At 45.1% G+C, this 27,032-nt stretch overlaps 1 protein-coding gene across 1 annotated transcript in view; it reads right to left on the bottom strand.

Annotated features, from left to right (window-relative positions):
• LOC120039304 (CD9 antigen-like) overlaps positions 1-27,032 on the bottom strand; it is an 81,461-nt gene that overhangs the window by 42,103 nt on the left and 12,326 nt on the right. The window lies entirely within an intron of this gene.

Here is a 27,032-nt window from a genome sequence, read left to right as displayed (position 1 = left end):
ATAATAATGTTATAGTAATATGATAATATAATAGTAATATAATAATAATATAACAGTAATATAATAATGTTATAGTAATATGATAATATAATAGTAATATAATAATAATATAATAATATAATAGTAATATAATAATAATATAATAGTACTATAATAATATAGTCATATAATAATATAGAAAAATAATAAAACAGTAATATAATAATGTTATAGTAATATGATAATATAATAGTAATATAATAATAATATAATAATATAATAGTAATATAATAATAATATAATAGTACTATAATAATATAGTCATATAATAATATAGAATTATAATAATATAGTAATATAATAATATAATAGTAATATAATAATATAGAAATATAATGATATCATAATATTAGTAGGGATTGATTGAAGCTCAATGTTAAATTCATATCTACACCAATACGACACCAATGTCGATGAAAATGTGCAAATCAACTTGACTGGAGGTATACAACACTTTCCCTGACTCTCCTCATGAGCCGTCCGGCCGTTAAGGAGAACCACATACCGGATTTTTTTAAGAGGGTCGTCAGCAATTGAGTTTTCAGCGTATTTTTCTGCGCCTACCTAGCTCAAATTCTAGACGTCGGATTGAAACGAGACAATAGGGTCCATAAAGTGACCACTGTGCTTAAAAAACGTTGGATTGAAACGAGACAATAGGGTCCATAAAGTGACCACTGTGCTTAAAAAACGTCGGATTGAAACGAGACAATAGGGTCCATAAAGTGACCACTGTGCTTAAAAAATGTCGGATTGACAAAGTTGTTAGGTGCAGCTGCTTTTATTAAATGCATAATTTATCCCTCTCACGTAAACATTTCTGTCCATTAAGAACCAACGATGTGCTGCCTTTTTGTTAGCATTTTGGTATGTTTTCTAGATTCAGAACATAAAACAACATTTATAAAGCAAACATTATCCCGCAGGTCTAACACGGCCAATGCATGAATAGTTCAGAACAGTGTTTAATACTCTGAATCAAATGCGTGAATAGTTCAGGCAGAACAGTGTTTAATACTCTGAATCAAATGCATGAATAGTTCAGAACAGTGTTTAATACTCTGAATCAAATGCATGAATAGTTCAGAACAGTGTTTAATACTCTGAATCAAATGCTTGAATAGTTGAAGCATATGTTGCAGAACAGTGGTAATATTTGTTCAGAATATTGACCAAGAAATCGATCTAAGGATTTTACTCTTTTTTTAAATTTTCAACCTAAAATGACACCCAAATCTGACTGCCTGTAGCTCAGGGGTATGCATATTCTTGATACCATTAGAATTTCTTTTTGTACCATTATCTTTGAAATGCAAGAGAAAGGCCATAATGTATTATTCCAGCCCAGGTGCAATTTAGATTTTGGCCACTAGATGGCAGCAGTGTAAGTGCAAAGTTTTAGACTGATCCAATGCACAATTGCAGTTTTGAGAGAAATAATAGTCACAGAGGGCAAGAAACTACATACTACTACATATGTTCAGTAATAAGAAACTACTACATATGTTCAGTAATATTCATAATTGCCAGTTTTTAGAATTTTAAACACTATTTTGGAAAGTAATACTTTTATTAACTATATAATAATATAGTTAATAAAATAATATAATAACAGTTAATTTAATAAAATAGTAATACACTGATATAATAATATAGTAATATAATAATATAGTTAATAAAATATAATAATACAGTAATATAATAATACAGTAATATAATATAGTAATATAGTTCATATAATAATATAATAATATAGTTCATATAATAATATAATAATACAGTAATATAATATAGTAATATAGTTCATATAATAATATAATAATATAGTTCATATAATAATATAATAATACAGTAATATAATATAGTAATATAGTTCATATAATAATATAATAATATAGTTCATATAATAATATAATAATACAGTAATATAATATAGTAATATAGTTCATATAATAATATAATAATACAGTAATATAATATAATAATATAGTTCATATAATAATATAATAATACAGTAATATAATATAGTAATATAGTTCATATAATAATATAATAATATAGTTCATATAATATAATAATACAGTAATATAATATAGTAATATAGTTCATAAAATAATATAATAATACAGTAATATAATATAGTAATATAGTTCATATAATAATATAATAATATAGTTCATAAAATAAAATAATAATACAGTAATAAAATAATAAAATAATACAGTAATATAATAATACAGTAATAAAATAATATAATAATACAGTAATATAGTAATATAATAATACAGTAATATAGTAATATAATAATACAGTAATATAGTGTGGCGGAAGAATCCAAATTAGTTGGGTAACATATATAATTAAGATGTCTTATCTGCGTAATATGCTTATGTGATATACTTATCTTAGGGGCCAAACTGAACGATACTTTATAGCGAATGCTATCTGGCTACGGGATACTCCTTTCTCATTTAAAAAGTCTCACCTTGTGACCCTTTCCAAACATCTGTGGTTGATTATGTAGACCAGGTGGTGGATCTTTGCTATAAAAGATCTCAGTAGCCTTTGTGTTGTGGCTCTCAACAAATCATCTGAGGTTGATTCGTCGACCAGCCAATCGCTAGTGCAAAGCTCTCGCTCATAAAGATTCAGTTTAAGAACTCTGACTTGTGTGGTAAGTTTGTCTCTCCTCATTTGATAATACAGAAATTAACCACCACATTTGGCGACGGGGATTGGATGTGAATCTTCACTCGGTGACCGCTCCTGACGACCTGGTAAATGGTGCACAAGGGATCCCTCAAACTTGGGATCTCAGGGAGACCACTCTTCGGGAACGGAGCAGATGGATCAACCAGCGAGCCGAGTGGATACCACATCCCGAACATAGTTTGTTTTTAAAGAAAGAGGTGAACGAACCACACTTGAAGTTGAGTTTTTAACTAAAGCCTCTGTTACGTGGGCTCTGAGTGTGTTCCTGTGTGAGGGGGGCACCTTGGAGGCGTAAGGGTCGAGTCAGAGGAGAGTAATCTGAGAGTTTGTGGACTCAAAGATACTCTGCCACTGGTCGGTTGCAAAATCGCCCGTACTGACACTGAATTGATCACAGTGAGGATTGGTGCGGTCTGTGGGGGAGGGTGACTGTGGATTCATGGTGACTGTGGATTCATGGTGAAACACCGTGTGAAACCCGGTACTTGGTGAAGCCTTATTGGAAGAAGGACCTCGTTCTGAAAAAGTGTCTAAGTGACCCCCCCAGAAGTAGTGAAATCCAATTATTTTAAATGTGCTAGCCAGGTATGCCCTGGGTTAACCTGTGTTTTGTTTTAAGACCACTAGGTAATATTTGGATAATGTTATGGGTTTCTCTGTACATATAGACAGGGTTTGAAATCCTGTGTAGGTAATCTTTGTAGGAGCGTTCTGTGTGGGCGCGGTAGGTTGACTAGTGTGGGCGCGGTAGGTTGACTAGTGTGGGCGCGGTAGGTTGACTAGTGTGGGCGCGGTAGGGGTGGGCGCGGTAGGTTGTGTGGGCGCGGTAGGTTGACTAGTGTGGGCGCGGTAGGGGTGGGCGCGGTAGGTTGTGTGGGCGCGGTAGGTTGACTAGTGTGGGCGCGGTAGGTTGACTAGTGTGGGCGCGGTAGGGGTGGGCGCGGTAGGTTGTGTGGGCGCGGTAGGTTGTGTGGGCGCGGTAGGTTGACTCAGAAAGAGAATGCCCTATGAAGAAAGAGGAGGGAGGCTTTCAGAAAGAGACTGCACTATGAAGAAAGAGGAGGGAGGCTTTCAGAAAGAGACTGCCCTATGAAGAAAGAGGAGGGAGGCTTTCAGAAAGAGACTGCCCTATGAAGAAAGAGGGAGGCTTTCAGAAAGAGAATGCACTATGAAGAAAGATAAGGGGGGCTTTCAGAAAGAGAATGCACTATGAAGAAAGATAAGGGGGGCTTTCAGAAAGAGACTGCACTATGAAGAAAGAGGAGGGAGGCTTTCAGAAAGAGAATGCCCTATGAAGAAAGAGGGGGGCTTTCAGAAAGAGAATGCCCTATGAAGAAAGAGGAGGGAGGCTTTCAGAAAGAGACTGCACTATGAAGAAAGAGGAGGGAGGCTTTCAGAAAGAGACTGCCCTATGAAGAAAGAGGAGGGAGGCTTTCAGAAAGAGACTGCCCTATGAAGAAAGAGGGAGGCTTTCAGAAAGAGAATGCACTATGAAGAAAGATAAGGGGGGCTTTCAGAAAGAGACTGCACTATGAAGAAAGAGGGAGGCTTTCAGAAAGAGAATGCCCTATGAAGAAAGAGGAGGGAGGCTTTCAGAAAGAGACTGCCCTATGAAGAAAGAGGAGGGAGGCTTTCAGAAAGAGACTGCCCTATGAAGAAAGAGGGAGGCTTTCAGAAAGAGAATGCCCTATGAAGAAAGAGGGAGGCTTTCAGAAAGAGAATGCCCTATGAAGAAAGAGGAGGGAGGCTTTCAGAAAGAGAATGCCCTATGAAGAAAGAGGGGGGCTTTCAGAAAGAGAATGCCCTATGAAGAAAGAGGGAGGCTTTCAGAAAGAGACTGCCCTATGAAGAAAGAGGGAGGCTTTCAGAAAGAGACTGCACTATGAAGAAAGAGGAGGGAGGCTTTCAGAAAGAGACTGCCCTATGAAGAAAGAGGAGGGAGGCTTTCAGAAAGAGACTGCCCTATGAAGAAAGAGGGAGGCTTTCAGAAAGAGAATGCACTATGAAGAAAGATAAGGGGGGCTTTCAGAAAGAGACTGCACTATGAAGAAAGAGGAGGGAGGCTTTCAGAAAGAGAATGCACTATGAAGAAAGAGGAGGGAGGCTTTCAGAAAGAGAATGCCCTATGAAGAAAGAGGGAGGCTTTCAGAAAGAGAATGCCCTATGAAGAAAGAGGGAGGCTTTCAGAAAGAGACTGCCCTATGAAGAAAGATAAGGGGGGCTTTCAGAAAGAGAATGCACTATGAAGAAAGAGGAGGGAGGCTTTCAGAAAGAGAATGCACTATGAAGAAAGATGAGGGAGGCTTTCAGAAAGAGACTGCCCTATGAAGAAAGATGAGGGAGGCTTTCAGAAAGAGAATGCCCTATGAAGAAAGAGGAGGGGGGCTTTCAGAAAGAGAATGCCCTATGAAGAAAGAGGAGGGGGGCTTTCAGAAAGAGAATGCCCTATGAAGAAAGAGGGGGGCTTTCAGAAAGAGAATGCCCTATGAAGAAAGATGAGGGGGGCTTTCAGAAAGAGAATGCCCTATGAAGAAAGATGAGGGGGGCTTTCAGAAAGAGAATGCACTATGAAGAAAGAGGGAGGCTTTCAGAAAGAGACTTGAGACCTGTTTCAGGCTACACAGTGGTATCAGACCAAACGAACATGCATATGGGGATCTGCTGAAAGACGCCCTGGTGAGGGGTCTGACACCGGGCCTGGAGAAAGCTGTGAGGACTACCTGCATCAGTTGGGAGACTGAGCCATTAGCAACGGTGGTACAGCACTGCAAGCATGCTGAGAGACAACAAAGTACTCAGAAGGAAGAAAAGGTTAAGGAAGAAAAAGTGAAGACAAGGAGTATTGACATGATGAGGAGATAGGGACAGGAGGAGGAGTATTGATGTGATGAGGAGACAGGGACAGGAGGAGGAGTATTGACATGATGAGGAGACAGGGACAGGAGGAGGAGTATTGATGTGATGAGGAGATAGGGACAGGAGGAGGAGTATTGACATGATAAGGAGACAGGGGCAGGAGGAGGTGTATTGACGTGATGAGGAGACAGGGACAGGAGGAGGAGTATTGACATGATGAGGAGACAGGGGCAGGAGGAGGTGTATTGACGTGATGAGGAGACAGGGACAGGAGGAGGAGTATTGACATGATGAGGAGACAGGGACAGGAGGAGGTGTATTGACGTGATGAGGAGACAGGGACAGGAGGAGGAGTATTGACATGATGAGGAGACAGGGACAGGAGGAGGTGTATTGACATGATGAGGAGACAGGGACAGGAGTATTGACGGGATGAGGAGACAGCGACAGGAGGAGGAGTATTGACATGATGAGGAGACAGCGACAGGAGGAGGTGTATTGACATGAGGAGACAGGGACAGGAGGAGGAGTATTGACATGATGAGGAGACAGCGACAGGAGGAGGTGTATTGACATGAAGAGACAGGGACAGGAGGAGGAGTATTGACATGATGAGGAGACAGGGACAGGAGGAGGAGTATTGACATGATGAGGAGACAGGGACAGGAGGAGGAGTATTGACATGATGAGGAGACAGGGACAGGAGGAGGTGTATTGACGTGATGAGGAGACAGGGACAGGAGGAGGAGTATTGACATGATGAGGAGACAGGGACAGGAGGAGGAGTATTGACATGATGAGGAGACAGGGACAGGAGGAGGAGTATTGACAGGATGAGGAGACAGCGACAGGAGGAGGAGTATTGACATGATGAGGAGACAGGGACAGGAGGAGGAGTATTGACATGATGAGGAGACAGGGACAGGAGGAGGTGTATTGACATGATGAGGAGACAGGGACAGGAGGAGGTGTATTGACATGATGAGTAGACAGGGACAGGAGGAGGTGTATTGACATGATGAGGAGACAGGGACAGGAGGAGGTGTATTGACATGATGAGGAGACAGGGACAGGAGGAGGTGTATTGACATGATGAGACAGGGACAGGAGGAGGAGTATTGACATGATGAGGAGACAGGGACAGGAGGAGGTGTATTGACATGATGAGGGGACAGGGACAGGAGGAGGTGTATTGACATGATGAGGAGACAGGGACAGGAGGAGGAGTATTGATGTGATGAGGAGACAGGGACAGAAGGAGGAGTATTGACATGATGAGGAGACAGGGACAGGAGTATTGACATGATGAGGAGACAGGAGGAGGTGTATTGACATGATGAGGGGACAGGGACAGGAGGAGGTGTATTGACATGATGAGGGGACAGGGACAGGAGGAGGTGTATTGACATGATGAGGAGACAGGGACAGAAGGAGGAGTATTGACATGATGAGGAGACAGGAGGAGGTGTATTGACATGATGAGGAGACAGTTAAAATCCTCAGAGCAACAAGAGCATTTGTTTTTAGTGTCACACCCTTCCGAGAGTAGAGGCTTGCGTCAATGGTGAGTCACTAATATTTCTTGTTGATACTGGGGCTGCTATGTCTGTGATTAACTGCAAGGCTATGACAACACCTCCCATGTCTGGTGAAATAGTCAAAGCTGTAGGGGCTTCAGGCCTTCCATTCAGGGAGCAGGTAACACCTCCCATGTCTGGTGAGACAGTCAAAGCTGTAGGGGCTTCAGGCCTCCCATTCAGGGAGCAGGTAACACCTCCCATGTCTGGTGAGACAGTCAAAGCTGTAGGGGCTTCAGGCCTCTCACTCAGGGAGCAGGTAACACCTCCCATGTCTGGTGAGACAGTCAAAGCTGTAGGGGCTTCAGGCCTCCCACTCAGGGAGCAGGTAACACCTCCCATGTCTGGTGAGACAGTCAAAGCTGTAGGGGCTTCAGGCCTTCCATTCAGGGAGCAGGTAACACCTCCCATGTCTGGTGAAATAGTCAAAGCTGTAGGGGCTTCAGGCCTCCCACTCAGAGAGCAGGTAACACCTCCCATGTCTGGTGAAATAGTCAAAGCTGTAGGGGCTTCAGGCCTCCCACTCAGAGAGCAGGTAACACCTCCCATGTCTGGTGAGACAGTCAAAGCTGTAGGGCTTCAGGCCTCCCACTCAGAGAGCAGGTAACACCTCCCATGTCTGGTGAGACAGTCAAAGCTGTAGGGGCTTCAGGCCTCCCATTCAGGGAGCAGGTAACACCTCCCATGTCTGGTGAAATAGTCAAAGCTGTAGGGGCTTCAGGCCTCCCACTCAGAGAGCAGGTAACACCTCCCATGTCTGGTGAAATAGTCAAAGCTGTAGGGGCTTCAGGCCTCCCACTCAGAGAGCAGGTAACACCTCCCATGTCTGGTGAGACAGTCAAAGCTGTAGGGGCTTCAGGCCTCCCACTCAGAGAGCAGGTAACACCTCCCATGTCTGGTGAGACAGTCAAAGCTGTAGGGGCTTCAGGCCTCCCATTCAGGGAGCAGGTAACACCTCCCATGTCTGGTGAAATAGTCAAAGCTGTAGGGGCTTCAGGCCTCCCATTCAGGGAGCAGGTAACTATGCCTCAGCCTGTCTCCTTTTGTGAGAAGAAGTGTCAACATCAATGTATCTACTCTGACCACTGTGCTGTCAATCTGATGGGCAGGGACCTCCTGTGTAAACTGGGCATCAACACAACATGTGGCCAAACCGGTTTAACTGTTATTCATGAGGAAGAGGAGGAAGGGGGGGAGCAATAGATGTTAATGTCTGAGTTTTGTGACTGGTATTATGGGATGTTGATAACGAGGTGCCCGATATTGCTCGTGTTTTCTCAATGGCCAAAACCCATTTGGGCCACGAGGGCAGTTTCATGTCTGAAGCAGGCTTACATTGCACCTCCCGTCTTTCACCATTGACAAGAGATCTCCATTATGAGAGACAATGGCTGTGTGATACATTACAGGATGAGTCAGTGCAGTGTGAGGGTTTATACTGTAGCAGTGATTTCTGTGCTTTAGGGGTTCATCTAACCCCTGCACAGAAAGACCTCTACCTGTTTGAGGATAGCACATCACATGTGTCCCTGGCAAAATCAGACCGAGTAGAATGGGCGGATAGTGGAATTTGGATGAAATGCTTGGTTGATGCTACAGACTGGGAGATGCGCCCTGATGGGTCAACTTATTCACCCAGCACACTGACAAGTTGTTACCCTGGGAAACGCCAGCTGAGAGGGGTGTACATGGTGTTAACCAGGTTTCCTTTTCTACCAATATCATGTTGTTGAGTGAAGACTCACCCCTCCTGAGAGGGGTCCCTGAACGCCTAGGGGCAAGGGACACCTTTTCTACCAATATCATGTTGTTGAGTGAAGACTCACCCCTCCTGAGAGGGGTCCCTGAACGCCTAGGGGCAAGGGACACCTTTTCTACCAATATCATGTTGTTGAGTGAAGACTCACCCCTCCTGAGAGGGGTCCCTGAACGCCTAGGGGCAAGGGACACCTTTTCTACCAATATCATGTTGTTGAGTGAAGACTCACCCCTCCTGAGAGGGGTCCCTGAACGCCTAGGGGCAAGGGACACCTTTTCTACCAATATCATGTTGTTGAGTGAAGACTCACCCCTCCTGAGAGGGGTCCCTGAACGCCTATGGGCAAGGGACAAGTAGGATTCTGGGAGAATGAAGGGAGCTGAGCCAATGGTGGTCACTCCTAAAGACACCAGGCGCCCATCTAGAGCACAGTATCCACTCAGTAGGGAGGCAATAGCAGGTATTACTCCTGTTCATGCATCCCTGTTAGCTCATGGTGCTTTAACTCCCTGTAACACCCCTATCTTGTGTTACACCCTGTAACACCCCTATCTTGCCTGTTAGAAAACCTTCAGGTGATTGGAGATTGGTCCAGGACTTAAGGCCTGTGAACGATGCAGTTTTTGCCCGTGCCCCGGTGGTTCCTAATGTTACTACACTGTTGGGGGCGGTACCACCCACAGCAGAGCGGTTCTCTGTGATTGGTTTGACGAATGCTTCACTATTCCTGTGGCACCAGAATCTCAGTTCTGGTCTGCCTTCACGTTTCTCCGTAAGAGATTTATGTGGACTGTGGCTCCTATGGGTTACGTGGAATCCATCGCTATTTTTTCGGCAGCTTTAGCACAAAATCTGGATGGTTTTATACCCCCTGAGGGCAGCACTCTGATTCAGTATGTGGATGATTTGTTGTTGTGCTCCAGCTCACTGGGAACTTGTGAAACTGATACTCGGGCTCTGTTGATATTTCTGTCTGAGAATGGCCACAAAGTTTCAAAGAAGAAGTTAGTTGGTTTCACAGACAGTATCTGGGTCATGACATCGCTCCCAATGGCAGGCAGCTGGGTAAAGAGAGGATACAGGCTATTCTCTCCGTCCCACAGCCGGTTACTAAACGACACATGACGTCATTGACTGGTAAGGCAGGGTATTGTAGGGCGCGGTTACCTGACTATGCTGAGGTGGTGCAGCCACTTGCTGACCTTATTTATGACCACAAAATGGCTACGAATGACCGAATGAAGTGGACACCAGAGGGACTGACTGCTCTGACCAGACTGGAACAACTCATGACTACTTCTCCCTGTTTGGGACTCCCTGACCATTCTAAACCTTTTAACCTCTTTGTTTGTGAGAAAAGTGGTTTTATGTCGTCTGTTTAAACACAGGAACGTGGAGGAGAGCAGCGCCCTGTTGGGTATTATTCCAAACAGCTGGACAGTGTGGTGAGAGGTCTGGTTTGTTGTTTGAGAGCTGTGGCTCTGACCTGTTCACCGGATGTGCTACCTGTCCCAGACCTGCTGTTTTCAACTCTCTAGAGACCGCAGGAGCGGTAGAGATACTCTTAATGATCGGCTATGAAAAGCCAACTGACATTTACTCCTGAGGTGCTGACCTGTTGCACCCTCGACAACTACTGTGATTATTATTATTTGACCATGCTGGTCATTTATGAACATTTGAACATCTTGGCCATGTTCTGTTATAATCTCCACCCGGCACAGCCAGAAGAGGACTGGCCACCCATCATAGCCTGGTTCCTCTCTAGGTTTCTTCCTAGGTTTTGGCCTTTCTAGGGAGTTTTTCCTAGCCCCACCGTGCTTCTACACCTGCAGTGCTTGCTGTTTGGGTTTTTTGGCTGGGTTTCTGTACAGTGCTTTGAGATATTAGCTGATGTACGAAGGGCTATATAAATACATTTGATTTTGATTTGATTGTACACGTGCCTCGCTCTTATTTCACAGGCAAAGACGGCCCATCTAACACCAGCTCCACTGCTACATTATCAGAATGACAGTCCATCTAACACCAGCTCCACTGCTGCATTATCAGAATGACAGTCCATCTAACACCAGCTCCACTGCTGCATTATCAGAATGACAGTCCATCTAACACCAGCTCCACTGCTCCATTATCAGAATGGCAGTCCATCTAACACCAGCTCCATTGCTGCATTATCAGAATGACAGTCCATCTAACACCAGCTCCACTGCTACATTATCAGAATGACAGTCCATCTAACACCAGCTCCACTGCTGCATTATCAGAATGACAGTCCATCTAACACCTGTTCGACTGCTGCATTATCAGAATGACAGTCCATCTAACACCAGCTCCACTGCTCCATTATCAGAATGACAGTCCATCTAACACCAGCTCCACTGCTCCATTATCAGAATGACAGTCCATCTAACACCAGTTCCACTGTTCCATTATCAGAATGACAGTCCATCTAACACCATCTCCACTGCTGCATTATCAGAATGACAGTCCATCTAACACCAGCTCCACTGCTCCATTATCAGAATGACAGTCCATCTAACACCAGCTCCACTGCTGCATTATCAGAATGACAGTCCATCTAACACCAGCTCCACTGCTGCATTATCAGAATGACAGTCCATCCAACACCAGCTCCACTGCTCCATTATCAGAATGACAGTCCATCTAACACCAGCTCCACTGCTGCATTATCAGAATGACAGTCCATCTAACACCAGCTCCACTGCTCCATTATCAGAATGACAGTCCATCTAACACCAGCTCCACTGCTCCATTATCAGAATGACAGTCCATCTAACACCAGCTCCACTGCTCCATTATCAGAATGACAGTCCATCTAACACCAGCTCCACTGCTCCATTATCAGAATGACAGTCCATCTAACACCAGCTCCACTGCTCCATTATCAGAATGTCAGTCCATCTAACACCAGCTCCACTATCAGAATGACAGTCCATCTAACACCAGCTCCACTGCTCCATTATCAGAATGACAGTCCATCTAACACCAGCTCCACTGCTCCATTATCAGAATGACAGTCCATCTAACACCAGCTCCACTGCTCCATTATCAGAATGACAGTCCATCTAACACCAGCTCCACTCCTCCATTATCAGAATGACAGTCCATCTAACACCAGCTCCACTGCTCCATTATCAGAATGACAGTCCATCTAACACCAGCTCCACTGCTCCATTATCAGAATGACAGTCCATCTAACACCAGTTCCACTGCTACATTATCAGAATGACAGTCCATCTAACACCAGCTCCACTGCTCCATTATCAGAATGTCAGTCCATCTAACACCAGCTCCACTGCTCCATTATCAGAATGTCAGTCCATCTAACACCAGCTGGACTGCTGCATTATCAGAATGTCAGTCCATCTAACACCAGCTGGACTGTTCCATTATCAGAATGACAGCCCATCTAACACCAGCTGGACTGCTCCATTATCAGAATGACAGCCCATCTAACACCAGTTCCACTGCTCCATTATCAGAATGATAGTCCATCTAACACCAGCTCCACTGCTCCATTATCAGAATGACAGTCCATCTAACACCAGCTCCACTGCTCCATTATCAGAATGTCAGTCCATCTAACACCAGCTCCACTATCAGAATGACAGTCCATCTAACACCAGCTCCACTGCTGCATTATCAGAATGACAGTCCATCTAACACCAGCTCCACTGCTACATTATCAGAATGACAGTCCATCTAACACCAGCTCCACTGCTGCATTATCAGAATGACAGCCCATCTAACACCAGCTGGACTGCTCCATTATCAGAATGACAGTCCATCTAACACCAGCTCCACTGCTCCATTATCAGAATGACAGTCCATCTAACACCAGCTCCACTGCTCCATTATCAGAATGACAGTCAAACACCAGCTCCACTGCTCCATTATCAGAATGTCAGTCCATCTAACACCAGCTCCACTATCAGAATGACAGTCCATCTAACACCAGCTCCACTGCTGCATTATCAGAATGACAGTCCATCTAACACCAGCTCCACTGCTACATTATCAGAATGACAGTCCATCTAACACCAGCTCCACTGCTGCATTATCAGAATGACAGCCCATCTAACACCAGCTGGACTGCTCCATTATCAGAATGACAGTCCATCTAACACCAGCTCCACTGCTCCATTATCAGAATGACAGTCCATCTAACACCAGCTCCACTGCTCCATTATCAGAATGACAGTCAATCTAACACCAGCTCCACTGCTCCATTATCAGAATGACAGTCCATCTAACACCAGCTCCACTGCTCCATTATCAGAATGACAGTCCATCTAACACCAGCTCCACTGCTCCATTATCAGAATGACAGTCCATCTAACACCAGCTCCACTGCTCCATTATCAGAATGACAGTCCATCTAACACCAGCTCCACTGCTCCATTATCAGAATGACAGTCCATCTAACACCAGTTCCACTGCTACATTATCAGAATGACAGTCCATCTAACACCAGCTCCACTGCTCCATTATCAGAATGTCAGTCCATCTAACACCAGCTCCACTGCTCCATTATCAGAATGTCAGTCCATCTAACACCAGCTGGACTGCTGCATTATCAGAATGTCAGTCCATCTAACACCAGCTGGACTGCTGCATTATCAGAATGTCAGTCCATCTAACACCAGCTGGACTGTTCCATTATCAGAATGACAGCCCATCTAACACCAGCTGGACTGCTCCATTATCAGAATGACAGCCCATCTAACACCAGTTCCACTGCTCCATTATCAGAATGACAGCCCATCTAACACCAGCTCCACTGCTCCATTATCAGAATGATAGTCCATCTAACACCAGCTCCACTGCTCCATTATCAGAATGACAGCCCATCTAACACCAGCTCCACTGCTCCATTATCAGAATGACAGCCCATCTAACACCAGCTCCACTGCTCCATTATCAGAATGACAGTCCATCTAACACCAGCTCCACTGCTCCATTATCAGAATGACAGCCCATCTAACACCAGTTCCACTGCTCCATTATCAGAATGATAGTCCATCTAACACCAGCTCCACTGCTGCATTATCAGAATGACAGTCCATCTAACACCAGCTGGACTGTTCCATTATCAGAATGACAGCCCATCTAACACCAGTTCCACTGCTCCATTATCAGAATGACAGTCCATCTAACACCAGCTCCACTGCTCCATTATCAGAATGATAGTCCATCTAACACCAGCTCAACTGCTCCATTATCAGAATGACAGTCCATCTAACACCAGCTCCACTGCTGCATTATCAGAATGACAGTCCATCTAAAACCAGCTCCACTGCTCCATTATCAGAATGACAGTCCATCTAAAACCAGCTCCACTGCTCCATTATCAGAATGATAGTCCATCTAACACCAGCTCCACTGCTCCATTATCAGAATGACAGTCCATCTAACACCAGCTCCACTGCTCCATTATCAGAATGACAGTCCATCTAACACCAGCTCCACTGCTCCATTATCAGAATGTTCTTCTGTCAATGTCATGTGACCGTGAAGAGGTGCACTGTGTTAAATCCTGCTACTTTGTGGCCCACCGAGGACGATGGAGAGCCGAACGACTGCGCTGCCCTGGTGGAGCTTGTCTCTAAACCAAGGACGGATTTAACTGATGTCCCTTTGCAAAATGCCCATTTGGAACTGTTTGTCGATGGCTGAGAAAGGAGAACCATTGGTTGCGTATGCGGTTACTGCTGCCTCAACCACCTTTCAGCCCAAGCAGCAGAACTCTTTGCATTCACCGGAGCTTGTATATTAGCTAAAGGCCAGTCTGAAGGCCAGTCTGAAGGCCAGTCTGAAGGCCAGTCTAAAGGCCAGTCTAAAGGCCAGTCTAAAGGCCAGTCTGAAGGCCAGTCTAAAGGCCAGTCTGAAGGCCAGTCTAAAGGCCAGTCTAAAGGCCAGTCTAAAGGCCAGTCTAAAGGCCAGTCTAAAGGCCAGTCTGAAGGCCAGTCTGAAGGCCAGTCTGAAGGCCAGTCTGAAGGCCAGTCTGAAGGCCAGTCTAAAGGCCAGTCTAAAGGCCAGTCTAAAGGCCAGTCTAAAGGCCAGTCTAAAGGCCAGTCTAAAGGCCAGTCTAAAGGCCAGTCTAAAGGCCAGTCTAAAGGCCAGTCTGAAGGCCAGTCTAAAGGCCAGTCTGAAGGCCAGTCTGAAGGCCAGTCTGAAGGCCAGTCTGAAGGCCAGTCTGAAGGCCAGTCTGAAGGCCAGTCTGAAGGCCAGTCTAAAGGCCAGTCTAAAGGCCAGTCTAAAGGCCAGTCTGAAGGCCAGTCTGAAGGCCAGTCTGAAGGCCAGTCTGAAGGCCAGTCTGAAGGCCAGTCTGAAGGCCAGTCTAAAGGCCAGTCTGAAGGCCAGTCTAAAGGCCAGTCTGCTACTATCTATACAGGTAGCAGATATGCCTTTGGTGTGGTACATGGTTTTGGTACTCTGTGGAAACAGCGCGGCTTCCTGACCTCCTCTGGTAAGACAATCTCTCATTCAAAACGTGTTGATAACTTGCTAAAGGCTATTTTGCTCCCTTCTGAAGTTGCTGTTTGTAAGTGCCTCGCTCATGCTAACTCTTCCGACCCTGTCTCCAAAGGTAATGCTATGGCTGACTTGGCAGCTAAGGCAGCAGCTGTCTCCATGGAGGCCCCTGTGTTACAGATGGTTTTACTTCCTGATCATAACCTCTTCTCTCTCACTGATATATCTGACTTGCAATCCTCTGTGGTTCCTGTTGAGTTGAGGAAGTGGAAACGACTATGTACATATGACCAGGTGCAGAAACTCTGGCTGGGCCCGGCTGGGCTACCAGTCTCACCACGTTCATGTTTCCCCTACTTAGCTAAGTTGTCACATGGTAGGGGTCATGTGTCAAAGGGGGGAGTTGTTGATTTTGTAAATACATTTTGGTTTGCACCTGTGTTTTCTGTGTTTGCTGAACACTTTTGTGCAAAATGTGTGATTTGTATGACTAACAACATGGGAAGAGGGATTCCTATGCCACTGTCGGCTCATCCAACCCCTGAAGGACCATTTGAACACATAATGATGGATTTCATTGAACTCTCTCCTTGTCAGGGTTACAAATATTGTCTGGTGATAGTGGATACCTTCTCCAAGTGGGTAGAGGCTTTCCCATGTCGACATTCCACTGCTATGGCAGTAGCCAAGAACCTCCTTAGGGAGATCATCCCAAGGTGGGGGTTACCATCTAAATTAACCAGCGACAATGGCTCCCACTTTGTAAACCTGGTGATACAGAACTTGTCTGCAGATAGACCTCAGGACCCATTGTAGCGTTAGGCCGCAATCCGGCGGTTTAGCTGAACACGCTAATCAGACCCTAAAATCTAAGATGGTGAAGCTTATGGCAGAGACAGGGCTTTCCTGGGTCACTGTGATGCTCCTGGCTCTGATGTACATGCGAGGGCGGCCCCACAGAACCACTGGATTGGCTCATGAGGTTCTGACAGGTAGACCAATGAGGATGATTAATTCTCCTTTCCCACAGAACAAGCTGACACTGATGGGCTGTGACGATGACATGGTAAGTTATTGTACTGCTCTAAACAATGTTCTGAAGGCTATTTTCCCCAGGGTGAAAGCGGCTCTGCCTCAGCCTCTGGTGGGGATCCTGCACAAACTGCAACCAGCTGACTGGCTGGTGGTGAAAAGACATGAGACCAAAGCATTGGAACCAGCAGAGGTGGACTGGACCATACCAGGTGATGCTGATTACTCCCACTGCTGTTCGCGTAGCTGAGAGGTCTACTTGGATCCACGCCAGCCACTGCAGGAAGGTGCCATACTGCCCACCAGACCCTGAGGACGGAGGGACGCCGGAAGTCATCGACTAGATGGCCATGGGAGGATCAGGCCCAGACTCTACGCATCATGTTTCTTGCTCTTGTCTTGAGCCTTCTCATTACAGTTGCCATATGGACAGTGACTCAAGGGACAACCAGTCCTGGAAGAAGGACAAAATGGTACGGACTCGACTGATGACCGTTCAGTCCCATGGCGGGACTTAAATAACAGCCACTCCAGCTCCAGCCAACGGCAGGCTCAGGACCGGAGTCCAGTAAACAATAACCGCTCCAGTACCGGAGGAAGCAGAAGGTCGATACATCCACTGGATCAGCATCACAGTAGGAATCACGGGTCGATACATCCACTGGATCAGCATCACAGTAGGAATCCCGGGTCGATACATCCACTGGATCAGCATCACAGTAGGAATCCCGGGTCGATACATCCACTGGATCAGCATCACAGTAGGAATCACGGGTCGATACATCCACTGGATCAGCATCACAGTAGGAATCACGGGTCGATACATCCACTGGATCAGCACCACAGTAGGAATCCTGGGTCGATACATCCACTGGATCAGCATCACAGTAAGAATCACGAGGGAAACACTTGGTGGTCACTGCTTAACTATACAGTAAAGACTGAGCTGATGTTTCCACATTCAGCCATCTCCCCATTCTTACAGTATTCAGTAGAGGTCAGCATTAATGACACTATGTGCACTAGAAGTGCTCTTATCCAATGAGAACACAGGGGGTCAACCCTCACCCTTGGATCTGTGGTGATAAAGCCTGTCTCTACCTACCAACATATTGGACAGGGTGCTGTATTTTCGGTAAACTAAATCTCCCTTGTGATAATGCATAAAACCAATTCCCCCATTACAAGCAGGTTAAGACCAATTAAGAGGGACGTCTCGCAATCCAATTATGTCCCCAGTGACTCGCGACGATCCTGGAAATTGGAAAAGTTCTGGCGTGGTTTAATCCCCTGGTACGGGGCATCGGAGAAAGAGTTGGATCGGCTAGGATATCATTTGGAATCCCTGGTAAATTTGACCACTTCAGGGTTTTCAGTATTATTGGGCTGCTAATCTGAACATTGTGTCTTTCTGGAGGGAAAGTTTACCTGCGATGAGACAGAAGGATATGCCTTCATGGCTTTTGATTGAGCAGACCTCCTGTCAACGTTCCTCACTCCCTGCACTTGTTAATAGCCCATCATATGTGAAAAAAGACACTTCTGACTCTAATCCAGTCATTTGTCATACTCTTAGGATCTGGAAACAGATTAGGGATTTTCTTAACATTCCCACTGTATACATTGACAGCCCGATTAGCCTGAATCATGCTTTCCACCCTGCATTGGATGATGTGGTGTTTTCACAGTGGAGGGAGAAGGGGATCACAACAATTGGTAATTTATACATGGATGGTCAGTTAGCTTCATTTCAACAATTACAGGATAAGTTTAACATGCAAACAACACATTTTCAGATTCCTCCAAATCAGGACTTTCTTAAGGACACATGTCCCACAGTATGGCATTAAGCCAAATAGTCCTACATTAGATAGCCTGATCCTTGTCTAACCACATTAAAAGGGTCGGTCTGTAGACTGTATGATGTGCTACTGGCCCACATAGAGGTATCCACAGACACCATTAAAAGGGTCGGTCTCTAGACTGTATGATGTGTTACAGGCCCACATAGAGGTATCCACAGACACCATTAAAAGGGTCGGTCTCTAGACTGTATGATGTGTTACAGGCCCACATAGAGGTATCCACAGACACTATTAAAAGGGCTTGGGAACAAGAACTTGGTTCAGAAATCTCAGATGAGGACTGGGTAGAAGCTCTCAGATGAGGACTGGGTAGAAGCTCTCAGGAATATAAACCACAGTTCAGTGAAAGCCAGACACAACCTTGATCAGTTTAAGGTGATACACAGGTTACACTACTCAAAAGTGAAACGGCATAAAATATTCCCGGACACCTCACCACTGTGTGAGAGGTGCAAGCAGGATGAGGGGACGTTGACCCACTTGGACATGTCCTAAGTTACATGCTTACTGGGCTCTCATTTTTGATGACTTATCTAAGGCCTTCGATAGAGTTCTAGCCCCAGACCCATTGATCGCTCTGTTTGGTACAGTTGATGGGAATAACCAGGAGGGGAAAGCTGTCTCTCTGTTTGGTACAGTTGATGGGAATAACCAGGAGGGGAAAGCTGTCTCTCTGTTTGGTACAGTTGATGGGAATAACCAGGAGGGGAAAGCTGTCTCTCTGTTTGGTTACAGTTGATGGGAATAACCAGGAAGGGAAAGCTGTCTCTCTGTTTGGTACAGTTGATGGGAATAACCAGGAGGGGAAAGCTGTCTCTGTTTGGTACAGTTGATGGGAATAACCAGGAGGGGAAAGCTGTCTCTCTGTTTGGTACAGTTGATGGGAATAACCAGGAAGGGAAAGCTGTCTCTCTGTTTGGTACAGTTGATGGGAATAACCAGGAGGGGAAAGCTGTCTCTCTGTTTGGTACAGTTGATGGGAATAACCAGGAGGGGAAGGCTGTCTCTCTGTTTGGTTACAGTTGATGGGAATAACCAGGAGGGGAAAGCTGTCTCTCTGTTTGGTACAGTTGATGGGAATAACCAGGAGGGGAAAGCTGTCTCTCTGTTTGGTACAGTTGATGGGAATAACCAGGAGGGGAAAGCTGTCTCTCTGTTTGGTTACAGTTGATGGGAATAACCAGGAGGGGAAAGCTGTCTCTCTGTTTGGTTACAGTTGATGGGAATAACCAGGAGGGGAAAGCTGTCTCTCTGTTTGGTTACAGTTGATGGGAATAACCAGGAAGGGAAAGCTGTCTCTGTTTGGTACAGTTGATGGGAATAACCAGGAGGGGAAAGCTGTCTCTCTGTTTGGTACAGTTGATGGGAATAACCAGGAAGGGAAAGCTGTCTCTCTGTTTGGTTACAGTTGATGGGAATAACCAGGAGGGGAAAGCTGTCTCTCTGTTTGGTTACAGTTGATGGGAATAACCAGGAGGGGAAAGCTGTCTCTCTGTTTGGTTACAGTTGATGGGAATAACCAGGAGGGGAAAGCTGTCTCTCTGTTTGGTTACAGTTGATGGGAATAACCAGGAGGGGAAAGCTGTCTCTCTGTTTAGTTACAGTTGATGGGAATAACCAGGAGGGGAAAGCTGTCTCTCTGTTTGGTACAGTTGATGGGAATAACCAGGAAGGGAAAGCTGTCTCTCTGTTTGGTTACAGTTGATGGGAATAACCAGGAAGGGAAAGCTGTCTCTCTGTTTGGTACAGTTGATGGGAATAACCAGGAAGGGAAAGCTGTCTCTCTGTTTGGTTACAGTTGATGGGAATAACCAGGAGGGAAGGCTGTCTCTCTGTTTGGTACAGTTGATGGGAATAACCAGGAAGGGAAAGCTGTCTCTCTGTTTGGTTACAGTTGATGGGAATAACCAGGAGGGGAAAGCTGTCTCTCTGTTTGGTTACAGTTGATGGGAATAACCAGGAGGGGAAAGCTGTCTCTCTGTTTGGTTACAGTTGATGGGAATAACCAGGAGGGGAAAGCTGTCTCTCTGTTTGGTTACAGTTGATGGGAATAACCAGGAGGGGAAAGCTGTCTCTCTGTTTGGTTACAGTTGATGGGAATAACCAGGAGGGGAAAGCTGTCTCTCTGTTTGGTTACAGTTGATGGGAATAACCAGGAGGGGAAAGCTGTCTCTCTGTTTGGTTACAGTTGATGGGAATAACCAGGAGGGGAAAGCTGTCTCTCTGTTTGGTTACAGTTGATGGGAATAACCAGGAGGGGAAAGCTGTCTCTCTGTTTGGTTACAGTTGATGGGAATAACCAGGAAGGGAAAGCTGTCTCTCTGTTTGGTTACAGTTGATGGGAATAACCAGGAGGGGAAAGCTGTCTCTCTGTTTGGTACAGTTGATGGGAATAACCAGGAGGGGAAAGCTGTCTCTCTGTTTGGTACAGTTGATGGGAATAACCAGGAAGGGAAAGCTGTCTCTCTGTTTGGTTACAGTTGATGGGAATAACCAGGAAGGGAAAGCTGTCTCTCTGTTTGGTACAGTTGATGGGAATAACCAGGAGGGGAAAGCTGTCTCTCTGTTTGGTTACAGTTGATGGGAATAACCAGGAGGGGAAAGCTGTCTCTCTGTTTGGTTACAGTTGATGGGAATAACCAGGAGGGGAAAGCTGTCTCTCTGTTTGGTTACAGTTGATGGGAATAACCAGGAGGGAAAGCTGTCTCTCTGTTTGGTTACAGTTGATGGGAATAACCAGGAGGGGAAAGCTGTCTCTCTGTTTGGTTACAGTTGATGGGAATAACCAGGAGGGGAAAGCTGTCTCTCTGTTTGGTTACAGTTGATGGGAATAACCAGGAGGGGAAAGCTGTCTCTCTGTTTGGTTACAGTTGATGGGAATAACCAGGAGGGGAAAGCTGTCTCTCTGTTTGGTTACAGTTGATGGGAATAACCAGGAGGGGAAAGCTGTCTCTCTGTTTGGTTACAGTTGATGGGAATAACCAGGAGGGGAAAGCTGTCTCTCTGTTTGGTTACAGTTGATGGGAATAACCAGGAGGGGAAAGCTGTCTCTCTGTTTGGTTACAGTTGATGGGAATAACCAGGAGGGGAAAGCTGTCTCTCTGTTTGGTTACAGTTGATGGGAATAACCAGGAGGGGAAAGCTGTCTCTCTGTTTGGTTACAGTTGATGGGAATAACCAGGAGGGGAAAGCTGTCTCTCTGTTTGGTTACAGTTGATGGGAATAACCAGGAGGGGAAAGCTGTCTCTCTGTTTGGTTACAGTTGATGGGAATAACCAGGAGGGGAAAGCTGTCTCTCTGTTTGGTTACAGTTGATGGGAATAACCAGGAAGGGAAAGCTGTCTCTCTGTTTGGTTACAGTTGATGGGAATAACCAGGAGGGGAAAGCTGTCTCTCTGTTTGGTACAGTTGATGGGAATAACCAGGAAGGGAAAGCTGTCTCTCTGTTTGGTACAGTTGATGGGAATAACCAGGAAGGGAAAGCTGTCTCTCTGTTTGGTACAGTTGATGGGAATAACCAGGAAGGGAAAGCTGTCTCTGTTTGGTACAGTTGATGGGAATAACCAGGAAGGGAAAGCTGTCTCTGTTTGGTACAGTTGATGGGAATAACCAGGAAGGGAAAGCTGTCTCTCTGTTTGGTACAGTTGATGGGAATAACCAGGAGGGGAAAGCTGTCTCTCTGTTTGGTTACAGTTGATGGGAATAACCAGTAGGGAAAGCTGTCTCTGTTTGGTACAGTTGATGGGAATAACCAGGAGGGGAAAGCTGTCTCTCTGTTTGGTACAGTTGATGGGAATAACCAGGAGGGGAAAGCTGTCTCTCTGTTTGGTTACAGTTGATGGGAATAACCAGGAGGGGAAAGCTGTCTCTCTGTTTGGTTACAGTTGATGGGAATAACCAGGAGGGGAAAGCTGTCTCTCTGTTTGGTTACAGTTGATGGGAATAACCAGGAGGGGAAAGCTGTCTCTCTGTTTGGTTACAGTTGATGGGAATAACCAGGAGGGGAAAGCTGTCTCTCTGTTTGGTACAGTTGATGGGAATAACCAGGAGGGGAAAGCTGTCTCTCTGTTTGGTACAGTTGATGGGAATAACCAGGAAGGGAAAGCTGTCTCTCTGTTTGGTACAGTTGATGGGAATAACCAGGAGGGGAAAGCTGTCTCTCTGTTTGGTACAGTTGATGGGAATAACCAGGAAGGGAAAGCTGTCTCTCTGTTTGGTACAGTTGATGGGAATAACCAGGAAGGGGAAAGCTGTCTCTCTGTTTGGTTACAGTTGATGGGAATAACCAGGAAGGGAAAGCTGTCTCTCTGTTTGGTACAGTTGATGGGAATAACCAGGAAGGGAAAGCTGTCTCTCTGTTTGGTTACAGTTGATGGGAATAACCAGGAGGGGAAAGCTGTCTCTCTGTTTGGTACAGTTGATGGGAATAACCAGGAGGGGAAAGCTGTCTCTCTGTTTGGTACAGTTGATGGGAATAACCAGGAGGGGAAAGCTGTCTCTGTTTGGTTACAGTTGATGGGAATAACCAGGAGGGGAAAGCTGTCTCTCTGTTTGGTACAGTTGATGGGAATAACCAGGAGGGGAAAGCTGTCTCTCTGTTTGGTACAGTTGATGGGAATAACCAGGAAGGGAAAGATGTCTCTCTGTTTGGTACAGTTGATGGGAATAACCAGGAAGGGAAAGCTGTCTCTCTGTTTGGTACAGTTGATGGGAATAACCAGGAGGGGAAAGCTGTCTCTCTGTTTGGTACAGTTGATGGGAATAACCAGGAGGGGAAAGCTGTCTCTGTTTGGTACAGTTGATGGGAATAACCAGGAGGGGAAAGCTGTCTCTGTTTGGTTACAGTTGATGGGAATAACCAGGAGGGGAAAGCTGTCTCTGTTTGGTTACAGTTGATGGGAATAACCAGGAAGGGAAAGCTGTCTCTCTGTTTGGTTACAGTTGATGGGAATAACCAGGAGGGGAAAGCTGTCTCTCTGTTTGGTTACAGTTGATGTGAATAACCAGGAGGGGAAAGCTGTCTCTCTGTTTGGTTACAGTTGATGGGAATAACCAGGAGGGGAAAGCTGTCTCTCTGTTTGGTACAGTTGATGGGAATAACCAGGAGGGGAAAGCTGTCTCTCTGTTTGGTACACTTGATGGGAATAACCAGGAAGGGAAAGCTGTCTCTCTGTTTGGTACAGTTGATGGGAATAACCAGGAAGGGAAAGCTGTCTCTCTGTTTGGTACAGTTGATGGGAATAACCAGGAAGGGAAAGCTGTCTCTCTGTTTGGTACAGTTGATGGGAATAACCAGGAAGGGAAAGCTGTCTCTCTGTTTGGTACAGTTGATGGGAATAACCAGGAAGGGAAAGCTGTCTCTCTGTTTGGTACAGTTGATGGGAATAACCAGGAAGGGAAAGCTGTCTCTCTGTTTGGTACAGTTGATGGGAATAACCAGGAGGGGAAAGCTGTCTCTCTGTTTAGTACAGTTGATGGGAATAACCAGGAGGGGAAAGCTGTCTCTCTGTTTGGTTACAGTTGATGGGAATAACCAGGAAGGGAAAGCTGTCTCTCTGTTTGGTACAGTTGATGGGAATAACCAGGAAGGGAAAGCTGTCTCTGTTTGGTTACAGTTGATGGGAATAACCAGTAGGGAAAGCTGTCTCTCTTTGTACTCTATTAGCCAAAAGGCTCATATTGCAATTTTGGAAATTGGAGACTGTACCTGCCTTTGAAATGTGGTTATAGGATTTAGGGAATGTAATACATATGGAAAAGATACAATACCTCCAATAGAAGCCCAATGTTTTACAAAACATGTCAGCCGATACTTGATAAATGGTCTAGTCCCGCTTCACTACTAGGTTGATGATCTGCTGCTACTCTGTGCTGTAATCCACTCAGTATTTATTTTGGGCTTAACTACACTGCTTGTAAATATAAACAAGGTATAAACAATGTAACTATATGCTGTTTTTATACATGTTTTTTAATATTTTATTTTATTTCACCTTTATTTAACCAGGTAGGCCAGTTGAGAACACGTTCTCATTTACAACTGCGACCTGGCCAAGATAAAGCAAAGCAGTTCGACACATACAACAACACAGAGTTACACCTGGAGTAAAACAAACATACAGTCAATAATACAGTGAAAAATAAGTCTATATACAATGTGAGCAAGTGAGGTGAGATAAGGGAGGTGAAGGCAAACAAAATATATATATAAATAAAAATATAAAAAAAGGCCATGGTGGCGAAGTAAATACAATATAGCAAGTAAAAAACACTGGAATGGTTGGTTTGCAGTGGAAGAAAGTGTAAAGTAGAGATAGAAATAATGGGGTGCAAAGGAGCAAAATAAATAAATGAATACAGTAGGTAAAGAGGTAGTTGTTTGGGCTAAATTATAGATGGGCTATGTACAGGTGCAGTAATCTATGAGCTGCTCTGACAGCTGGTGCTTAAAGCTAGTGAGGGAGATAAGTGTTTCAAGTTTCAGAGATTTTTGTAGTTCGTTCCAGTCATTGGCAGCAGAGAACTGTACCAGAACTGTACTGTAACATGTACCACCTAATAGGATTTAGTTATATTTTGTGTATGTGTGAGTTAAGTTTTGTTTTGTCCTCTATATTGGCCATCCCATTCAACAGTACAATGAATGTCAATGTTTGTACTGCTGTCTTGTTTAATATTTTTATTATTGGAAAATAATAAACATATATATTTTAAAGTATTAATATAGTAACATAAGACAGCTACCTGGATGATATATCACACACAGTCAGAGAGAGAGTGTATCTCAGGGATACCTTACCAACCAAGGGAAACAACCAGACAGTCCCCCAGTCTGGTTTAGCTTCTCTGTGTTAATCATCCTCTTTTCTCACTATGATCAACAAACAGCTGACCACCAAAATGCTGATAACATTGTAAAAGAGAAGAGAGAATGTGACAAAAGAGTTTTTTTTTTTTTTTTGACTAGGCAAGGAAGTTGTGACGAAATTCTGATTTACAATGACGGCCTTTACCGGGGAACAGTGAGTTAACTGCTTTGTTCAGGGGCAGAACGACAGATTTTTATCTTGTCAGCTTGAGGATTCGAGCCAGCAACCTTTCAGTTACTGGCTCAACGCTCTAACCACTAGGCTACCTGCCCCCCCATACTAACCACTAGGCTCTAACCACTCAGTAGAGAGAATATGAGATATCTCAGAGCACTTACCCAGAACAGGAAGTTAAACATAAACATACTAACCACTAGGCTACCTGCCACCCCAGGCTCAGGTAAGAGTGGACTCAGTAGCGAGAATATGAGACAGAAGGGAGACATCTCAGAGCACTTACCCAGAACAGGAAGTTAAACATAAACATACTAACCACTAGGCTCTAACCACTCAGTAGAGAGAATATGAGATATCTCAGAGCACTTACCCAGAACAGGAAGTTAAACATAAACATACTAACCACTAGGCTACCTGCCCCCCCATACTAACCACTAGGCTCTAACCACTCAGTAGAGAGAATATGAGATATCTCAGAGCACTTACCCAGAACAGGAAGTTAAACATAAACATCAGGTATTTGATGCATTTGATTCCTCCTACGACTCCCATGGTAAAATACAACACAGGTTTGGTGCTGGAGAGAAATATCCCAGACAAGTCTAGTCACAGAGTTAAAACTGACGGTTCCCGCTTCTTATTTAGAGACAAAGATAGTGAGTGAAAGAACGCGAGGGAGCGAGGTCTGTGGAGAATTCCTGAGCCACACCCTCCAACCTCACTTGTTCTTTGTTAGTCAGTCAAGCAGGAAGGGGAGGGGCCCTAAAGCCTACAACAAGCTTCTACGCAGATGCAAGATTCTGAGTGTCGTTCGTCCTCGTACCTGCATTCAACATACCTTTTTTACTTCCTGAAAATGGAGACGTATCATTCCTTCCTCAGCCTTGGGGGCAGGGTTTCGCTTGGTTCCTTGACCTGATCTTTAGACTAGAGAGCGCCTTTCGGAAAGTATTCAGACCCCTTGACCTTTTCCACATGTTGTTACGTTACAGCCTCATTATCACTTACACCTGTCCCCTAGTCCCACTGATTAGTACGTCCCCTAGTCCCACTGATTAGTACGTCCCCTAGTCCCACTGATTAGTACGTCCCCTAGTCCCACTGATTAGTACGTCCCCTAGTCCCACTGATTAGTACGTCCCCTAGTCCCACTGATTAGTATGTCCCCTAGTCCCACTGATTAGTATGTCCCCTAGTCCCACTGATTAGTATGTCCCCTAGTCCCACTGATTAGTATGTCCCCTAGTCCCACTGATTAGTATGTCCCCTAGTCCCACTGATTAGTATGTCCCCTAGTCCCACTGATTAGTATGTCCCCTAGTCCCACTGATTAGTATGTCCCCTAGTCCCACTGATTAGTATGTCCCCTAGTCCCACTGATTAGTACGTCCCCTAGTCCCACTGATTAGTACGTCCCCTAGTCCCACTGATTAGTACGTCCCCTAGTCCCACTGATTAGTACGTCCCCTAGTCCCACTGATTAGTACGTCCCCTAGTCCCACTGATTAGTACGTCCCCTAGTCCCACTGATTAGTACGTCCCCTAGTCCCACTGATTAGTACGTCCCCTAGTCCCACTGATTAGTACGTCCCCTAGTCCCACTGATTAGTACGTCCCCTAGTCCCACTGATTAGTAAGTCCCCTAGTC

This window comes from Salvelinus namaycush, unplaced genomic scaffold (genome assembly GCF_016432855.1).
Source record: "Salvelinus namaycush isolate Seneca unplaced genomic scaffold, SaNama_1.0 Scaffold263, whole genome shotgun sequence".
NCBI classification, from domain to species: domain Eukaryota; kingdom Metazoa; phylum Chordata; class Actinopteri; order Salmoniformes; family Salmonidae; genus Salvelinus; species Salvelinus namaycush.
Note: the sequence above shows the minus strand (reverse complement) of the source record. Positions and strands in the feature narration are given on the sequence as shown.